At 39.6% G+C, this 19,410-nt stretch overlaps 1 protein-coding gene across 4 annotated transcripts in view; it reads right to left on the bottom strand.

Annotated features, from left to right (window-relative positions):
- XYLB (xylulokinase) overlaps positions 1-19,410 on the bottom strand; it is an 82,224-nt gene that overhangs the window by 14,653 nt on the left and 48,161 nt on the right. The gene's annotated exons all lie outside the window — the stretch shown is intronic.

Here is a 19,410-nt window from a genome sequence, read left to right on the forward strand (position 1 = left end):
TCACTGAAACCTGGGCAATCCCTATGTGCTTGAATGACAAGGAGGTGTGTCAAAAGGCAATTAGAGATGGTCTAAATCACTCCACTAAAATTAAAAAAAAAAAATCTGAATCTTCACCCAGTGCAAATCCACAGCTTTGGGGGAGTTAAAAATATATCCTGTGTTCTTTAGGCTTAAAGAAACCCATCCTTTCTTCTACATTCCTGAATGTCTGCCTCACCATTTATTTGTGTGCGTGCTCCTCAGGAGCATGGCATGCAACAAGACACACAGTTATCCATAAGCACAATGCAGCTAGGCATTGCAAACATAAATAGTCCAAACATTCTCACTGAAGTTCTTCAAAGGCTTAAAACAAAATAAATGCATAAACACTTTGATGTAATACATTTTTTAAAAAAGCTAAACACTTAATTACCTTGATTTATGACAATAATGAGTGATACCATCATGTGTACCCTCCCAAAAGGGAAATTTCACTGTGGTTATTGTTTTGTTACCTTAACTTCCTTTTTAATAAAAGCTAAAGATAATTTATTTCTCGCAAGGCAAAGTTGGGCAACTTACACTGATGCCCTAAATAACTTATTGTAATTTATCCTTTCAAGTATCTTAATGACAAAAGCCCCAAAGACAGAATCAGAAATAATCAGAAGATGCAGCTCACCACACCATTTTCAGAACCCCATCTGGGTGCTCAGGTGGAGCCCAAGACCGACACAAAGCATTGCATGGGGGACCCTATTTTACTGATAAATTTAATTTTATTTTCCTCTTTGGAGGATATTCAGTGATGCACAAATTGGGTTTTAAAAGCCATTAAGATCTCTGTCAATGTCAGTAAACAAATAAAACAAACAACAGAGTGATTCCTCAGGGAAAACGAGTTTCAATTATACCAATACAGAGTGACAGATTCCTGCCAAGATTATCACAACAACATAATAGCACAGAAACCAGCAAAAAATAACTAGTAAGCCTCTGTTCCTAGAAACCAAACCACACTCTAAATTATTTGCCTGGTAGTCACAATTCTGTCTTGCTAAACCTTGTTGAGAATATAAGTTCTTCCAGAGCTACCACATCCAAGATGAAAACACCACATTTCAGAGACAGGCAGCAGGACAGGATGAGAAACAAACACACTGGCCACACTTCCCAGCAGCTCAAACCACAGAATAAGTCAGGCTTGCTCTCCAGTGCCTCTGGAAAGGGGCAGAACTCACTGCTGGGCTCCCACCATCAGGAAAGAGCAGTGGGCATCATCCAAGTGCCAAAGCCAAACAGCAACCACCCCTGTGAGCAGCAAACACAGCTCAGCTGCTTCCTGCACTGCCATCTGCACACCAGCTCTGTCCCAGGGCTTCTGTCCACAACCCCCCAGATGTTTCCATTTGAAATCCAGGAATGGATGAGAGACTTATTCTTTGCTAGGTCACAGAATCACAGAATAATGAGGTTGGAAGAGACCTCTAAGATCATCAAGTCCAACCTATGCCCTAACACCACAACTAGACTATAGCACCAAGTGCCAAGTCCAGTCTTTTTGTAAACATATCCAGAGATGGTGATTCCACCACCTCCCTAGGAAGACAATTCCAGTATTTTATTATTCTTTCAGTGAAAATTTTTTACTAATATCCAACCTAAACCTTCCCTGATGTAGCTTGAGACTGTGACCTCCTGTTCTGCCAGTTGCTGCCCAGAACAAGAGGAGAAGGTCAGAACCTTCAGGTTTTGGCTACATTATAAATTAATGCCATCACCAAAATTCAACCCACTCCTATATCAATAAGTTATCAGAAACTTAGGGGCAAATTTACAGTGCATTTGCTACTTAATACAGACCACACCCAAGTAAGCATTTACCCCACTATCAGTTGCATTAGGTGCCTTCCAAGAGGCCAAGCCAGATATCAATCATCTAAAATTATTTAACATGCTGCTATCTGCACACCCACATTAATCCAGACTAATTCTTTTGTAGCAAAATACTAAGAATTATTTCAGAATATACCTAAACTACTAGATAAAAGAAACCAGCTTAATTTACACTGTGAAGTTTCTAACATTGGTTAGACAGCTCATGTTCTAAATTGGATCCACTCATGAGTACAAACACCCAGAGACACACAGTAAAAGCACCCAAAAACCTATGATGCAGCTACATGGAGGGAAAACCATTCATTCTCCTCCTCTTTGAGTCAAATAAGATGGCTCACTGCACTGAAACACATCCCAGCAGGTTACAGCCAAGCCAGCCTTAGCCATGACTGTGGGATGACAAACTCTGAGCAGCTCTACAGGTGGGACTGACCCATCCAAACCCCATGGAAGCAAAATCTCAGGTGAATGTGGTGCTCTGCAAGTGGCCAGAGCAGAGACAAGATCATTCCTCGTTGAGTTTCAGTCACTTCTTCCAGGCAATGATTAGATCCCTAAAGAACTACTGGAATTTGCTGAATTTTAGGCTTACTTCTTATTTCAGTCTCTCTCCACCACAGAACAAGGAAAATACATTGATCACTGATTTCAGGGATTGTCTTTTTAATGCCAATATTGTGTGCTTTTCTGAAGAGTGGACATTTGCTCTGAGATGTGTAATTGGATACATCTTATAAATAAATAAAGCAAGCCCATCATTTATGTATAAAAGGCATTAACAGAGACATCGTTCATCCATCACCAGCAGTGTTCTCAGCCAGCTGTGTTTGAATCTGTCAGGAGCTACCATCCATCCCCTACAGCACTGCACAAAGAGAACTTCACAGTGTTTCTAAAAATCCCCAACAACAACTGTAGCAAACATAATTCAAGAATTAAATTCTTTAACAGTTGAGAGAATCAGATTTAAACATCTTTTAATTAAAAACTCACTGCATAGCACCTAACCAACCAGTTTATTTCCTTCTTATTGAAAAACTAATTATTTTTTAGAGAGCTGATGCTGAATTTTAACCCTATCTAGAAAGTGCTTGCAGCTGCACATGGCACAGTGTTGTTCTGCCATATGCACATCTTCTGGAGACCTGTTCTCTTCTGTGGAACGTGGTGATTGACCTAACAATATAAAATTAAAATAATGGCTCCCACTGGACAGGAGGAGGGAGGAAGACCCAAGTAAGGAAGTTTGTTTATGTGGGAAGTCTGAGCAAAAGGCACTTTCCCACAAGGCTGAGAAGGCACCACACTCTGTGCATGTTACTATGCACACAAAAATTCTCATTGTGCCTTCCACAGAGATCCAGCAAGAACTGAGTGATGTTAAAGTTCATCCCCTGTCTCTTGCTTTCAGCCAAAATATTGCTTTTATTAAAAGGTACATAGGGAAAAGATAAAAATCTGTCACTGAGAATAGAATAGAAATTGCAATGATATGTATTCAGCATTGTCAGTGGTCCCAAAAATACTGCAGTCCTGCATCACTGTATATTTACAACCACAGAGGAGGGGCAGGCACTGATCTCTGCTCTGTGGTGACAGTGACAGGACCTGAGGGAATGGCCTGGAGTTGTGTCAGGGGAGGTTTAAGTTGGATATTAAAGAAGGTTCTTCACCCACGGGGTGGTTGGGCACTGAACAGGCTCCCCAGGGCAGTGGTCAGAGCACCAAACCTGATGGAGTTTAAGAAATGTTTGGACAATGCTCTCAGGCACAGGGTGAGACTCTTGGGGATGTCCTGTGCAGAACCAGGAGTTGGACTGTGATCCTTGTGGATCCCTTCCAACTGAGGGCATTCTGTGATGAAAGATGTAGATATTAAGAAAAATAATTATATTGGCAAAAGCACGCCGGTCAGAAGGGTGACACTAAAAATTATCACCAAAATCTTCTGCCACATTATTCATACAAGGAGACTGGAGGTGGAAATTCAGCCTCCTGTCCCACCAGGAGTGGGTGAGATCAGACTGATAACAGATCCAGATGCTGGAATTGGTGGGATGACTCCTGACCTCAGGGCTTTTGGATCTCGCTGTATTTCAGCTGGACAAGAACGGTGTGTCTGTGTCACTACAGAATTTTGCTGGTTCATGCACCTCAAAGTCCAAAACCAGAATTTGACTCTATATTTTGAGGCTGAAAACCCTTCAACTTTTTAATCGAAATTTTAAGTGCTATCCAGAATCCTGGTTTGTACCCCAAACACACTGACTTTCAAAACACTTAAAAGACAATTCCAAGAATTCATCCAAACAGCTTCATAACATCTTTCTCATCACAACTGAATCCATAAATAAAACAGAACAATAGAACATGTATTCAAAAAGCAGCTGATTATGCACATGAATCCATGCCAGTTATAAGCATGATTGCAAATAACTGCAATTTACAATTTGCAAGCAACAAGAAAAGCCCCTCCTTTATTTCTCTGATTAACTTCAAATACTATAATTTTTTTTAAAAAAGTATTTGCTAGCTTTTCATTCAAGAAAAATAAAACAAAACAAAAATATATGGGTTTTTTGTCCCATTTATCAAACAAATATTCCAAAATCATCCTCCTTGCTTATTAACGCTTCCAAAATTCATGCTAATTTTCTTTATTCCTATAAAGATGCTGAAATTTAACTCTCACTATGGTAAAAGATTTCTCTTATCTAAACCCTTTTAAATATGGCCTTTTATGTCTCTGAGACTTCTAGGACTGGATCTTAAACATCTACATGAATGAGGCAAAAGTAATGGAAAATGGAATACACCCTTTTTCTCCTTTTCCTTTTTTTTTTATTTAGACAAATAAAACTGCCCAAGTAAAAGCCATTCAAAAACCATTTCTTAGAAGTGTTTCTGGCTTTCACTTTGAAGCATCAGCAAATTTATTACTGACAAAAGAAAGCCAGGTTTGCCATAGAGGATGGTTTCTTTCTAACTGGCAAGTGAAGAAGTTTTCATATATTTTGTAACATGCTTCAATTTCACTGAGGGTGGCTCAAATGCTTGTCAGGAATTTTCCAGACATGATATTTAGTCTTATTTTTTAAATGCAGTGCCCAGGGAAGAAAAACAACTTTTACAGATAGAATTTATCATCAGCCTCTAAGGCCACTGTTGTAGAGCTACCATTAAATCAGCTGTAATTCAACAGAGGGGGAAAAAAAAAACGTGGATTTTCTCACCAGCAATGACAAATATGCCTAATATTCTCAACATTTATGCTACTTACATAGATAAAGTCTCTACAATGATGTGGGGGAGACCAGGCATGATTCTTCTTGCTCACACTGCTGCAAGGCAAGAATAACACCACTAAAATGAGCAGAGGAGCAACAACAAAGTTGAATCAGAGTAGGAACAGTTTGGTAACCAAGGCTCATGTACCAATGATAGTCACAGGCCACCTTATGTTCTCAAGAAATTGTTCTTCATGAAGATGTCAAATTTGGCTTTCCTAAGACCTTATTTCAATCAAGACAAACCTGAGGATTTCAGAACCTGAATCTTGAAGACACCAAAACATTTATTGAAAATCCTCCTAGTCTAGCTCAGCTCAGAGACTAATTTAAAATTTAATGTTGACCCAAAGCCTTCTCCTTCTTGATGGATTTCACAAAGAAATAAACAAAGAAAAACATGCACATAAATTATCTCTTAAGAGCAGTTTAAATTACTGCAGATCACCCCCAAAAAAAACCACACAGCCCAAGAGATACTACTCCAGAGGAAACAAAATCTACTCAAGGTACAATTCAACTTCATTGACTGCAGCAGAATTATACTGCAGGGAAAAATTTGGTACATGAGTGGTAAAGACTTCTTTGGGAACAAGCAGATCAATAGTCATAACATTGTTATAACATATACATTGACACGCTCGCAACAAGGTTTCTGAAATATTTGCAATTCTTGTAGAAATACTGCAGAGCTGCAATTGCTTATCAATTCACAGTGATTTTTAATTTTTTTTTTTTTTTTTTTTTTAGACACAGATCTCTATTTGGCAGAATCTTATGATGAAGCCTGGGACAAATTCCAAAGGTAAGGCATTAAAAAAAATTCCACAACTCAGCACTAGAGTTTACAGCAAAGGGGAAAAAAGAGCAGCAGAATCAGACAAAATTTGTAGATAAAGGTAGGATACTTTGGAAAAATATTTCTCTGAAGCTTTTAAGGAAAGGGATGTAAGAAATGATAGAGGGGTTGGAACTAGAAGATCTTTAAGGTCACTTCCACCCAAGTCTTTCTGTGATTCTATGAACACTTAAAATCTATTTGGACAACAATGACAAGGTATTGGGGGAAGTCCTCTCCTGAAATCATTATTACTAGAACAATTTAATGAACTTTGCTCTCTCTTGCTTGTCCAATTTCTAGGTCCTGAATCAATTAATTTAAAAAAATAAGTAACATATTTCATGAAGTAGTAAGGTAAAAAGGATTCATGTACCAATGTAACTGCTTACATCAATTTAGTTTTTTTCGTTTTTGGCCACTCAGTTTTTCCCTTTTGTTATCCAAAGTCTGGATATGATAAGAATTGTGTGTTGGGGAAAAATACTGATAACCACAAAAACTATTCAGCAGTTGTTCAAACATCTATAAAGTAGCCAAGGCTCCAGTTAAAGGCTTAACCTAACAAAGAATAACCTGCTTTGATTTACCCTGTGTTGCCAGAGTTTTTCATAAGACTTGGCAGCACCTCCACCTTCCACTTCAGAATTCCTGTCATTCAGCAAATAAACAAGAGATCTGGAGCCAATGTGACAAATTAACGATTCTCAAGAAATGTTCTGAGGCAGGTGGTACTAGTCTGTAAACAAAACCTAGAGGAGATGCAAACCAGGCATTTTAAATCTGGCCATCACATCCAGTTTTTTAATAACATACCTGCAGACAGCTCCAAAATAGTAAAAGATCAGAGTGGACTATTTGCCTAAATGAGATCACACAACTTCCACAGAGTGATCCCAGAGTCCAGATCTGTACTCACTGAACTACAGGGACCTTAAAAAGACACAGAACCTCACCTAAAAGTGACTGAAAATTTGCTGTGTCTACTGACTGTTTTCATGTTGAATACCTTTAAATAGTTGCACTCTTCCCATAATTTATGTTTTTATTCTTTAAACTTCTAGTCAATATTTGTGGCTTCAGCCTTCCAGTTAAAATGTTATTATTAAAATTAGGTTTCCCCTTCACATGTTGGCACTTTACAGACCACAATTAAATTACATCTTGTATTTTTTTTTTAGTAAGCTAAGGATATTACGTTCTGCCACTCATTAAAAGGCTTAATTTCAAGACCACAAACCACTGGTGCTTAGTGCTGCTAGTCCAATACCTTGGTCTTCACCTCTGAAACCACTATCAAAGAGAAGAGCAGAGTTGGTCAGAGCACTGAAAACGTCTGTCCCAGAAGTGTGACTGCATGTTGTCAGACTGCCTGATATTCACCAGCTTATAAAAACTCCTGATAAATCACAGAGGACCTTGCACTGGAAAACCTCCTGGGAGAAGTTTTTGGAGGGAATGTTCTGGCTCTGAATGTCTGTGGCTCCAACAGTGCCATGTGAGAGGAGTGTCCTGTGCTCCCCATCACAGTGAGCTCTGCACTGAGCTACATCCCAGTGCCTCTGGCAACCCTGACCATTCCTGCTGCTCACCTCCCAGGCTAAGGAGAGACATTCACCCAGGGACAGGCACATGCAAAATATGCTCATAAATTAGTTTTAATAAAAACTGCTGCTACCTTAGGCATTCTCCACTGATTAAAACCAACTTTTCAATACAGTCTGTAGGCAGCATTGCAGCACAGTTCAGTATCTCCTCAAAGTATTCTGACACATGAGAAACTTGTGCTTGAAACTCAGCAAAATGCACACCCACCCACGCCTATGGCAGTTCTGATGTGTGTAATGCCACATGTGGCTTTACAGATCACACTTCAGTAAATAATGCTTGTTACTGAGTTATTTTGGAAGACAAAGAACACTGTTTTTAATAAAGATTTGTCCTCATACACCAATATTCAGCCTTGAAAATCTTCTAAGGGAAATAGAAAATTACATTGGCAAATCAGCATATGACACCATCCATCGAAGGTTAAAATGAGAACAGCAAGCAAGGAGATAAATGAGCCACCCAAGGTCACCCAAAATCAGAAGAACAAGCAAGAATAGAACAAAGGCCTCCTCATTACTTAGATTACAAATGCATTCAATTCTGCATTAGTTAATCTGCAGAGTATGAACATCAGTAGCAAGACATGTCCACAGGAGAAAATATAATAATAATGAGCTGCAAGTTCAGCATTACCTAAAGCCACAGGATATAATTAAAAGGCACAGGGTGCAATGACCTGACCTTGAATGCCACTCAAGTGATGAGAAAAAAGAATGTGCTATGAAGTATTTTGATTCTAGAGAAACCCAAAGCACAACAACCCTGGGGGAAAAATCAGTTTGGGATCTAGATTTGCAAAGCAGATCTCAGATCTGCTCTGCTTCCTTCCACACCAGCCTTTGTGTCTTACCAACAACAACAACAAAAACCTCTGGAAATGCAGCAGAAAAGAGACAAGCCCAAGCAATATTTTATTTTTGCAAAGAATAAGCCTGATAAAAACCAGAAAAGGACTCCCAAAACAAGGCAATTTGGGTGCTTTCTTTAAACATTTTTTCAAAAGAATTATTACAACTCTTTTGGCATCCACAAATATTGCCTGTAGCTTTTCATCTTCTAGTCCAGGAAGGCTGGTTTGTGTTCATTCAGTGCCTGCTGAAGAATTTTTCTTCTTAATTTTTGTCTTTCATACCTCCTACTCCTCTCAATAGAAACAACCTACAGGTTGAAAAGTACTTCACAAAAATAAAATTAATTGATAGAGTGTAACCGCTCGCCAAACACAAGCTGAGGTAGCAGAAAATCTGTTTACTTTGTTTGTTCAGTTAAGTTCCATACATCAAGAAGAGAAGAAAATAAATTGAGGCAGTAACATTTTTCTCCCTAAAAACGACACCAGACCTACTCACAGAAAAAAAAAAAAATCACACTGACCTGCTCTATGTGACTGTGCTGAGTTACTTCACTCCTCTGAACTCATTCTTCCTGTACCTAAAGAACACAGCACTGGGGACCACTTGTACCAGTTGGGTCTCTGAGCAGCACTAAAGCCTTCTGTTATTAATAAATCTCCCCCTTTCCAAGTGGATTATTTATAAATGAATTCTGTGACCTCTGGCAGGCCAGAACTAAACAGAGAATACAGTTTGTTCCCATTTAACTGAAAAACAAAGGCTATGGAAAGATGAATAGAGAGAAGCAATTAATATTTCCTAATAATTGTCAGGGTGAATGGGAGAGCTGCTACGTTTCTCAGGGTTTCTGCTCAGGAAGGTTCCAGGTAACTATTCATTCACGGGACTGGGTTCATGTAAATCAGATGTTGTTGCCAAGCAACTATAGGTGCTAAGGAATGAAATACAGTCTGCAGAAACCTAATAGCCTGGAGAGAAAAAGGACTACAATCAGAGATTTATGGCATATATAAAAGGGAAAGAGTCATTCTCCCACACACAAAGAACACAGATACTTTATTATAAATGTCCTTAGCATGTTTTTCTAAGGCATAATTAAGCAATAAAATTCCCACTACACCCCAAATCAAACAGGTAAATTCTTTCTTTTTTTTAATGTTTTGCTCATTAAACTTCCTAGAAATAGATCTTGAGAAATTAGCTACCAAGACAAAAGGTAAAATTTAACCCAAAGATCTTTCTTTTGCCCAAGAAAAGTGTTAGGCATACAGATAGCACTGCAACTGCCAATCAGCTTTTCACTTTACCTTCTTATGTTTTTATACCATGCTCATTAACATTGCATCTGATCATCAGAAACTCTCTTTAAGCTTATTAAGATTTTAAAATATTTTTAGCAAGTTAATTAGAATACATTAACAGAGCTCATCTGTGTTCACCCATCATGCATATTTTATTTCATTCAGGCAAATTGCTTTTAAATGAAATATTAGATCTAGGAAGGGTACACTGTTGAGTACTGAACAATACAACCCCTCAGTACAAACATACTCCAACACACACCCTAATAGCTTCATGCCACTGAAAAGTGGGGACTTTCTGATGACAAAGGGCTATTTAAATTCCTATTCCTATTACAAACCCCTGCAGCTGTGCATCCATGGACCTGGTGCATCATCCTTGTACCTGAACCACCTTCTGCTGCCCTCACATTCCTGTACAATCAATAAAAGTTAAAGCTGAGTCCATTGCAATGGGAACCAAAGGTCCAGCTATGGAGAAGGAAAGAACATTTTCAGCCCTTCACACTGTAATTTTTACAAATTCATGTTTGATGGGTTTGTTTTTCTCCTGCTGATGGTGTCTGAGGATCTCACTTGATGTAGAGTCAGAGGCTCAAGCACAGGTTTTTGGCAGGCAGGGGTCCACATGGGCTTGGCATCACAAAGGATGAACCTGAAATACCTGAACCCTTTGCTTTAGCAATCATTGGAAATGCCTCCCTCTAATGTGCACTCAATGTCACCAAGTATAATTAAATAATCATTTCTGAGGAAAAAGGAGACAACAAAAATGCCTTGGCATGTTTTTGGCATGCAGAATTTTATTCAAGTCAGATGAAGTCCATCACTGGCCACTGAAACTTAACTACAACTCTACTAATAATAAGATGTTCCTCAAGCTCCTGATATATAGCTTCACGCAATCCAGCCAAATCAGACATCTTTGAAATTATTCCTTTGTGGCCCAAATACTTCCTATCTGAGGAAGGATGTAAAAATCACACTAATTTCACCAACAGTTCTCAAGTTAAGCAGTTACTTTTAGAGATCTGCAAAAATAAAAGGATAAACAAAGTTTGCCAACCTCATGCTTGATTCAGATTTTGCACTCTCACTGCATTTCAATTAACCTGCCACAGATTGCAGAGCTGACATATTTGATTCAGATAGTAAAGAAAACACTCTTGAAAAAACCCAGGTCTGAATCCTTTGATGAGTGATCATACAATCCATATCAAAATACACATTTAAGTCTCAGTCACCGCACATTTCATGATCTGCATCATTAACACTGTCTGGTTTGAGGGATTTTGATAATCTCTTTGACAATCCATAGCAGTTCTTTATCTCCAAGGCACTGATGCCTTTTAACCAATGATCATTATTTAGGTATGCTTTGTGCCTGTAGCCTTCCCTGAGATGCTAATCTCTGTAATTCAAGAGGCTGCTCTTTTATAAGCTGCTGCCACGTTCCCCATGTTTCCTTCCACTGACGAACCCCAAAATCAGGCATGTTTCATTTAGCATTTGGCTGAACACATCAGCCATGCTGACATGGGGATATTTTAAGCACAGCTGAGCAATTCTATGGAAAGTTCTTCCAAAGGCCAGGAGAAGAGAACTGTCTCAATGGATGGAGTCCCTTTTCTCTGGATAAATCACTATTGATTGCACTGAACCCAAACCCACCCTGCCACAATCTCTTCCTCCTATTCCTGCCTTTATTAATCAACTCACACATCAAAAGCATAAAACACACTCTGCACCTTTTTCTCAAGCTTGACCAAGCAGTTTTATGTTTTAAAGGAATTCTCAGCCTTTCACAGCTGGAGAAGAGATTTCACCTCCCTGCCATGGAGCTGGAGTCCAGCAGCTGCCTTGGCCACAGGGATCAGCTGGGATCTCTCCCCAGATCTCTCTGCATGCTGAGTAATGAGCCACACAATGCCAAAAACCTATTTGTTGGCATTTAAAAGCAAAAACCGCCTTGGTTTATTTTGTAGCATTTAAGCAGAGATATGTCCTATCCTAAGAAAAGAAAAAACGCACACAGAAATCAATATAAATTTCTAGTAGCGCCCTAATTGCAAAGAGTAGAGCTTGAATGAGCAATGAAGGCAAACCAACATTTAAATGTCATTTAGAGTTACCAAAGACACTGAAATATGTATACAATTAAGAGTATTCTCTAGATAAAGGAGGGGATATAGTAAAGTATGACTACCAGACAATAGTAAAAAAATGCAATTTAGCAAACCATGTTTTGTCATTGGCCTACCCTGGCACACACTCCGGGTTCCTACAACAGAAAAAGCGACTCATCTATCCAAGCCAGCACAATTTAAAAAAAAAAAACCTACAAAATCACTGCTAGAGCTGCATCTGGAGCACACCTATGCTCCACCTCACCTGGCTCAGGATTTTAATTTTAATGATTGGAACTCTCCACTGCTTTCAGAAACTTCTGTTAGCCCAGCCTTCCCCAGAGCAGCTCAGAGTGTGGTATCCACCCCAATCCCCACCTGCCTCTGCATCCTCCAGAGAAGTCTCAGCTATCTTCATTAAAAAGCTGAATAATTCCTCCTGTCCATTCCCTCTCTCCTCCCCTTCTCCCAAAAACACAACACAGAGGACTCATGACCAATTTTTTTCTTTGAATTTTCTTCTGCAAAGTCCAAAATCTTGCACTACCTAAAACCCAGCCTCAGCTAAGCATGAGACACCACTGAATAGCCACTATAAAATTTCATTTTTAATTTTTTTTATTATTATCATTATTGTTGTTAAAGTAAGAGGGTGCTCACATTTTCTTTTCAAATGCAAAAGGATTAGATTTTCCACTCTGAGTACATGAGATGTGGTTCACCAAAATGCAGGATACTCTGAGTCCCTTTCAACTACACCACTTCCAGCCCTCATATAAAACAGCAGTCAACAAAAATGTACAACATCTTTTCCCAGTTCCTTACAGTTAACACATTAAGTGGCAATAAAGGGTGCAATGACTTTCCAAGGGCATGTACCTGTTTAATTATTCAAAAGAAAATTGACTCAGGCACCATGGTATGAAACACTGCAATATGCAAATGAAGTAAATTATGGGGGAAAGCAACAAAAGAGGGGAAAAAAGGGATTATGGTGAGAGGAACATATGGGGGCAGATTCTGATCATCTTGTGTCTATGAGTTTCTCTGTATGCATATGTATAAGAAAGAAAGCTTGGGAAATGACAGAGAAATTATTATTTACTCATCTCAGTACTCTGACCAGGTCTTGAAACAATCTAACCATGCCTAGAATTTCCTAAGAGAGTGTTATTTTCACCTATATACATGAAGCAATTTCAGAAAAAGGAATGTTTACACCTTTCTAGACAATCAAATCTTACTGCTGGGAAAACACTTGTTTCAACACAGGCTGTAGAGAACAGAAGAAAAGATTCAGGACCTGATCCATGAGTAGGTCTCATTTATTCTAAATTAAGGGTCTGAAAAACTCACTAAAGTAATAAGACCAGGTTAACAGAAAGGTATCATAACACCAATTCTAGCTATTTGTCCATAAAATATGAATATCCCATTAAAACGGAGATCATTTGATTTTACTTTGGACCAGAGCAAATGTCTTTCCAATCAAGACATCCAGTGAATTGAATGTCTCTTGTAAGCAGGTGCTACTGTGTTATATTTTCATCCAAACTGCTGAGAATAAGCCAGAAGAAAATAACAAAGTAAATTGAACAAGAAAGTGTCTGATCTTGATGAATAATTCAATGATGCAATGCAACAAATACTGATATTTTTTTTCCTTGTAAAGGCAGTTTACAACTGTCCTTTGCTTAGAAAAATGACCTTCTGATGGTAATTATACTTTTGTCTTTAGGCACTGGATGACAGTAATGTTCATGATTCCAGTTCACAGTTCTGCTGTGGAACTCAAAGCCCTCCCTTCCTGCTGTATCATCAAATCCTTTTTTAATAACATAATCCAACTGCTGAAGAACTTCAACTATAATATCAGGCACACTGGTCACTGACCATTCTGTAACTAATCTGGTTACTTTTCTGAAGTCCTAAAAGGCAGCAGAGAGCCCCAGAGCCACAACCACAATTCCCAGAATGACCAGGTTGGAAGAGACCTTCAAGATCATTGAGTCCAACCCAGCCCCAACACCTCAACTCAACCCTGGCACCCAGTGCCACATCCAGGCTTTGTTAAACACACCCAGGGATGGGGACTCCACCACCTCCCCGGGCAGCCACTCCAGAACTTTTTCACTCTTTCCATGAAAGCTTTTTCCTTATGTCCAACCTAAACTTTCCTTGGTGGAGCTTGAGGCTGTGTGCTCTGGTTCTGTCAGTTCCTGGAGAAAGAGCCCAGCCCCAGCTGAGCACAGCCACCTTTCAGGAGCTGTGGGGAGTGCTAAGGTCACCCCTGAGTCTCCTTTTCTCCAGGCTGAGCACCCCCAGCTCCCTCAGGAGCTCCTCAAAGGATTTGTGTTCCCAGCCCCTCTCCAGCCTCGTTGCCTCCTCTAAGATGCTCTTGAGCATCTCAACATCCTTCCCAAACTGAGGGGCCAGAACTGGACACTCCCATTCCCTGAGGAACTGTTTGACTGCATGGATAAAAACAGACAGAAAAAGCCATCACTGCCACTCCACAGCCAGCACAGACAGGAGGAAGCCTGGCAGTATTAGGCTGTGACACACCAAAGTTGGACTTGTTGCAAGAAAAGGTTTTGATAGCCAGGATAGCAAGACATAGGAACACGTTAACCACCATTCCCATTCCCTGAGGAACTCCTTGACTGTGTGGATGACAATGGTGCAGACACAGAAAACCTTCCCTCTGCCACAACAGAAAAGTCACTCTGCAGCCAGGACTGCCAGAGCCACAGGTCCAGAACAACCATGGACATACAGTCTCATGAAAACAGAATTCACCAGGAAAGGGCTGAGCTGGATGCCGGTCTCTGTTCCCAGAAGTATGGATTTTTATTACCAACAATTTAAAATGGCAAGTAAGAATTCACCTGTAGCATCCAGTGATGCCTTGTGAAGGGTGACCTAGAACAGAGACTAGACAGAGCTAAAGAATAAATTTGGGATTTATTAAAAGGCCTCAATGGATCCACCTTGGGCAGCACAAGAGCCCAGCCAGGGCTGCACCCAAGATGAACCAAAATGGTCACAAAATGCTCAGCCAGTCATGAGGTCTCTCACTTTTATAAGTTCTGCTCCATTTGCATATTGGAGTTTATAGTCCCATTCCAGCTTTAGCCTAGGCAGTCCCATCCTTCTTGTTTTTCTCTCTTCAGCTGTGTGTGCTCCTGGGCCTGAGGTTTGGATCATTTGTCCTTGGTCCCCAGCTAGGGAAGGAATTGTTTTGTCTCCCTGCTCTGTGAAGAGAGCTCAACATCCCCTAATATGAAGCCTAGACTTACACACTAAAGCAGCACAGAATCTGAAAATATAAAAGCTAAAACCTGAGGCATTACCAGAATAAAGACTATGTTGGAAGATTCCCATCACTGGGGAGATGAGCTCAGCCTGGTGATAAACCAGAGAAATTTTGCCTAGGGCTGTGGCACAGCAAAGTGTACTCAGGTCTTTCTGTAAGCCATTCATGTATCAATATTAAAACAGGGACTTGTTCACTAGAAGATTGTGACTGAGAAGGGCTCATTTTACCTTTTCACATTTATTCTTCACTCACTGGGCTGTACATCTCTTCCTTGGTGCACAATCTTATGACAAAAACATACAGCAAATAATACAATCTGCAGTAGGTTATCAATACAGGCAGAAAAACAACAAAATTAAGAAAAAATTAACCCTACTAAAATCTGTCACACTTGACAAAACCCGGACTGTCTTAAACACCAGTAAGGACACAGGCACTCAGGTGCCTCTTTTCTGTCCCCTGCAATATTTCAGAATTTCTTGCTCATGAATACTCAGATTACATTGGCAAGTTGGCAGCACTTCTTAGCACCTAACGATCTAATAAAAGTGTTTTTTTTCTCTGTGCTAGACAAATCTGCCCACCTTCAACCTCTGCTACCCATAAAACAATTTATTCAAGTACCTTTACTCTGAGCACAGTTAACCTTTGCAATGTACAGAAGCTTCTGTGCCTCATAAATGAGCAAAGAGCTCCTAATGAACAAAAAATACTTTCCTGACTAAAAGTTTAATACTAATTCTGGGAATACAAAGTATAATGTTACTACCCATATATTGTACATAATACAGAATATATAGCTCATGCATCTTCTTTTAAAAGGTTTCTGTTTTCAAATTACCATTGTATAAAATTTCTATATACCACAAGGATACTTTCGGTTGCTGTGGATTTACATTGGGAAACAGAAAAAGAATGAGCATGAAAAAGAAAACTCACACTCACACTAGTTAAAAAGCCAAGGGATGAATGTCAGAGGAACACAAGATTAATTTTGTTTTCTTCGTTTCAAGGTTAAACCTCGAAGAACCTTAACATCTCACACATGGGTGTAAGATTTCAGTGCATGGTCCATGAACTCCTGGCAGCCCATAATGCAAGAGAAACACATTGGTTGCCAAGGAGACCATGCAAGAAGTCCAGTCCCACACTGAAAAATTTAGGGACCCTAGAAATTTTAAGCCTTAAAATCAATGATCAAGAGGAAAGAAAGTGGCATGTGAGTGGTTTTCATCCTCCTTTTCCCAGTTTCTTACAGGGATGAGGGATCAGTACTGGACTGGAAGGCTTGAATTCACCAGTGTCACACTTCTCTGTGAAGACATTTTACATTAAAGCAAATGCTGTCTTTAGTTCTGTATTTTAAATGAAAAACTGCACTGAATTCTACAGTAACACAACTGTTGATCACACTCTATTTTGTAACAGAAGTCCTGTCAGATATTTAGCCTTAGTTACTAAAAACTATCTTCAGGGAGTACAAACATTTCCCCTCTGGCATCCTGTCAGTCACAGCAAATCTGTAAATAAACTGTCAAACTCCATTCCAATCATTCCTGAATCTGCAAGGGAAAAAAAATAGTAAAATTGGTGCAGCTGGTTGTAGTCCCTGTAGAGAAGGGCTGATTTCACAGCTTTAATATGGTTCACTACTTCACAGCCAGTCCGATCTGATATACAGCATGCAGAAATGAGTGACACCTTTGCTAATCATTTTCTTAAACTTATCACATGTGGAGGTAATAACAGATGCAATGACTTTTCAAGGGCATGGACTGGTTAATTTTTCAACAGCAAATCGACTCAAGTTCTGCAAAATTAAAAATCCACTAAGACACACTGTCAAGCTATCTAAATTATGGAAAAATCACACAAAAAGGGAAAAACAAAGGTCTGGTCATGAGAAATACAGTGTTAGACCCTCTCCTTACACGGTCTCATGCAAAGTAGGGATATAACAGCAGCAAACAAGCCAAAAATATAAAGAGTTATTTAGTCAGTCTTCAGCAAAGACTGACTAAATAAAATGGAAAACCCTATGTACAATTACCTGGAACATATTAGCACCTTTATTCTGTAATTCATAATTTATCAAGTAATCCTGAAGGAGTTCCTCAAGATTTTTCTGCCAGATATGTTTTGTTGGACCAGAACAGCTGAGGAATTTTTCAAGGCCACATTGGAAATGTGCTACTAAGGAAAGATCATAAAGACAGTAAATAAACACTATCACCTTGTTACTTATGAACTCAGGACATAAACTCCTGATTTAGAGCAGGCATAGAACCTGAATCTGGATCTGCTTTACCCTGCAGATCTTCCTTCACTATCAAGTTAAACCAAGTCACACTGTCCCTCTGGATTGGTGAATATTTCATAAGTGGCAGAATAGCCTCCAGCTGAAGACAGACAGACTCAAAACCCAATAGCAAAGACACTGGCTTGATTTATGTTAAATTTAGGTTCAAGAATCATTTCTGTTATCACTCAAAAAAGGGATCTCAGCCTCCTAAAGGAGATGCATCCTTCACGTTTCCTCACAAAAGGCACCTAAAATGTGACTTTAACTATGAGACAGTTTGAACAGAGATCTTGAAAGCAGATAATTTCTTATGGAACAAGACCACACATGTTTGATTGCAAATTCTCCCTCAGTCTCCCTGCTCAGGAAAGCAAACTTTTCATGCTGAAATGCACCATAGGAAAGCAAAGAGCACTGAGGTCACCCTGACTGCATTAAGTTTGAAGGCAGAAAAAACTAACATCACCCCCTTAATTAGGGTTGCCATATGTTCAGATTTCTGCTTTCATGTTTCCTTTCTTAAGCTCAAATTTTGACTGGCTGGCAAGGGAGGAATACAAAATGCATCGAGGTTTACCATATGGGCCTTGGTCTCCTGTGCATCACATGTGTCAGAGATGTGACATATCAAAGACACCATGCCCACCATGCAAAGGCTACATGGCCTATCAGCTACTATTTCCTTCCACAAATTCCCAGAAGAAACCATGGGAACCCTACCAAGCATCTTCCATTTTCCTACCACATAGAAATGCAAACCATATGCTTCAAAGTTTGCAGAAGCAACAACTGCTGCTCTCCAGAACTGAGTGTCAACCTGGTTGACTCTCCTCTGCTTGTACACAAACATCTCAGCCAAGCTGCAAATAACCCTCTTTGAACCTGAAAACTTCAGTGATCCAGGCCTGGACCCTTGCACATGTTGGTGTTCAGGGTCCTTAGCAGATCTTTCATCTGAGAATTAAGCACCAAAAAAAGAAGTTGCCGGGTCTGAATCTCATTTCCCATTTAACAACTGAGGGAGTTGATAATCCCAGTCTAAAAATAGGCAATTTGTGCTCAGAACACCCTTGACAGATAGGAATTATCAGCATCCTGATTTCAAATGTGAGAAAAATAGAAGATACTCATCTAGATGAACTAGGACTGCAGGCCAAGTCTCCTGAGGGTCAAAGCAGCACTGAAATCCCCTCATGTTTTCACTGTGAGCTGCAGCCATGGCTCAGCTTGACAATCAATGAGACATAAAAATCCAGCCTCTACACTTCTTTCCATCCAAAAAAAGCAACATTATTTCAATTTCCAATAAGAAAGAAAATTGGTTTATTGGATTGTCCTTCCAGTATTCAAAAAAATATTATTTTGCATATAGAAGTTTCAGCCCTAGAGACATCCACAGTGAAATGCATCCCCCTCTGGCAGGCAGCACAAGACAGCAACTCTTGACATGAAATGAACTCTAAGATAACACCTGACAAAAAGTGGACTTTAAGTAAAAATAATGCAATTATCCCAATGGGAGTTGCTCCAGGGCACCTGTGTTAACACCCCTGCCAAAAGTATTTTGAACTCTTTAATGGTTACAGATGATAAGAAAAGTTATAATGAGAGAAAGTCTGTGAGGCAACACCTGCAAAGTGAAATATTTTTAAGCAAAATGCTTCAGATACAGAGACGGAAGTAATTAAAAACCCAAACAAAAACGTGCACCACTGTCTTTGTTTTCACCCAAGCTGAACTTCCCCTGCAATTGAATCACTGGCTCACTGGGGCAGCTGGCTGACATCCTGAGCCACGAACAGGAAAAGCTTGTCTGGGAAATCTGCACAAAACTCAGGCTTGTTTGTTTGGAAAGGAGCCACAAGTAAACAGACACACGGAGACACAG

The sequence above is a fragment of the Lonchura striata genome, chromosome 2 (assembly GCF_050655825.1).
Source record: "Lonchura striata isolate lonStrDom1 chromosome 2, ASM5065582v1, whole genome shotgun sequence".
Taxonomy (NCBI): Eukaryota; Metazoa; Chordata; class Aves; order Passeriformes; family Estrildidae; genus Lonchura; species Lonchura striata.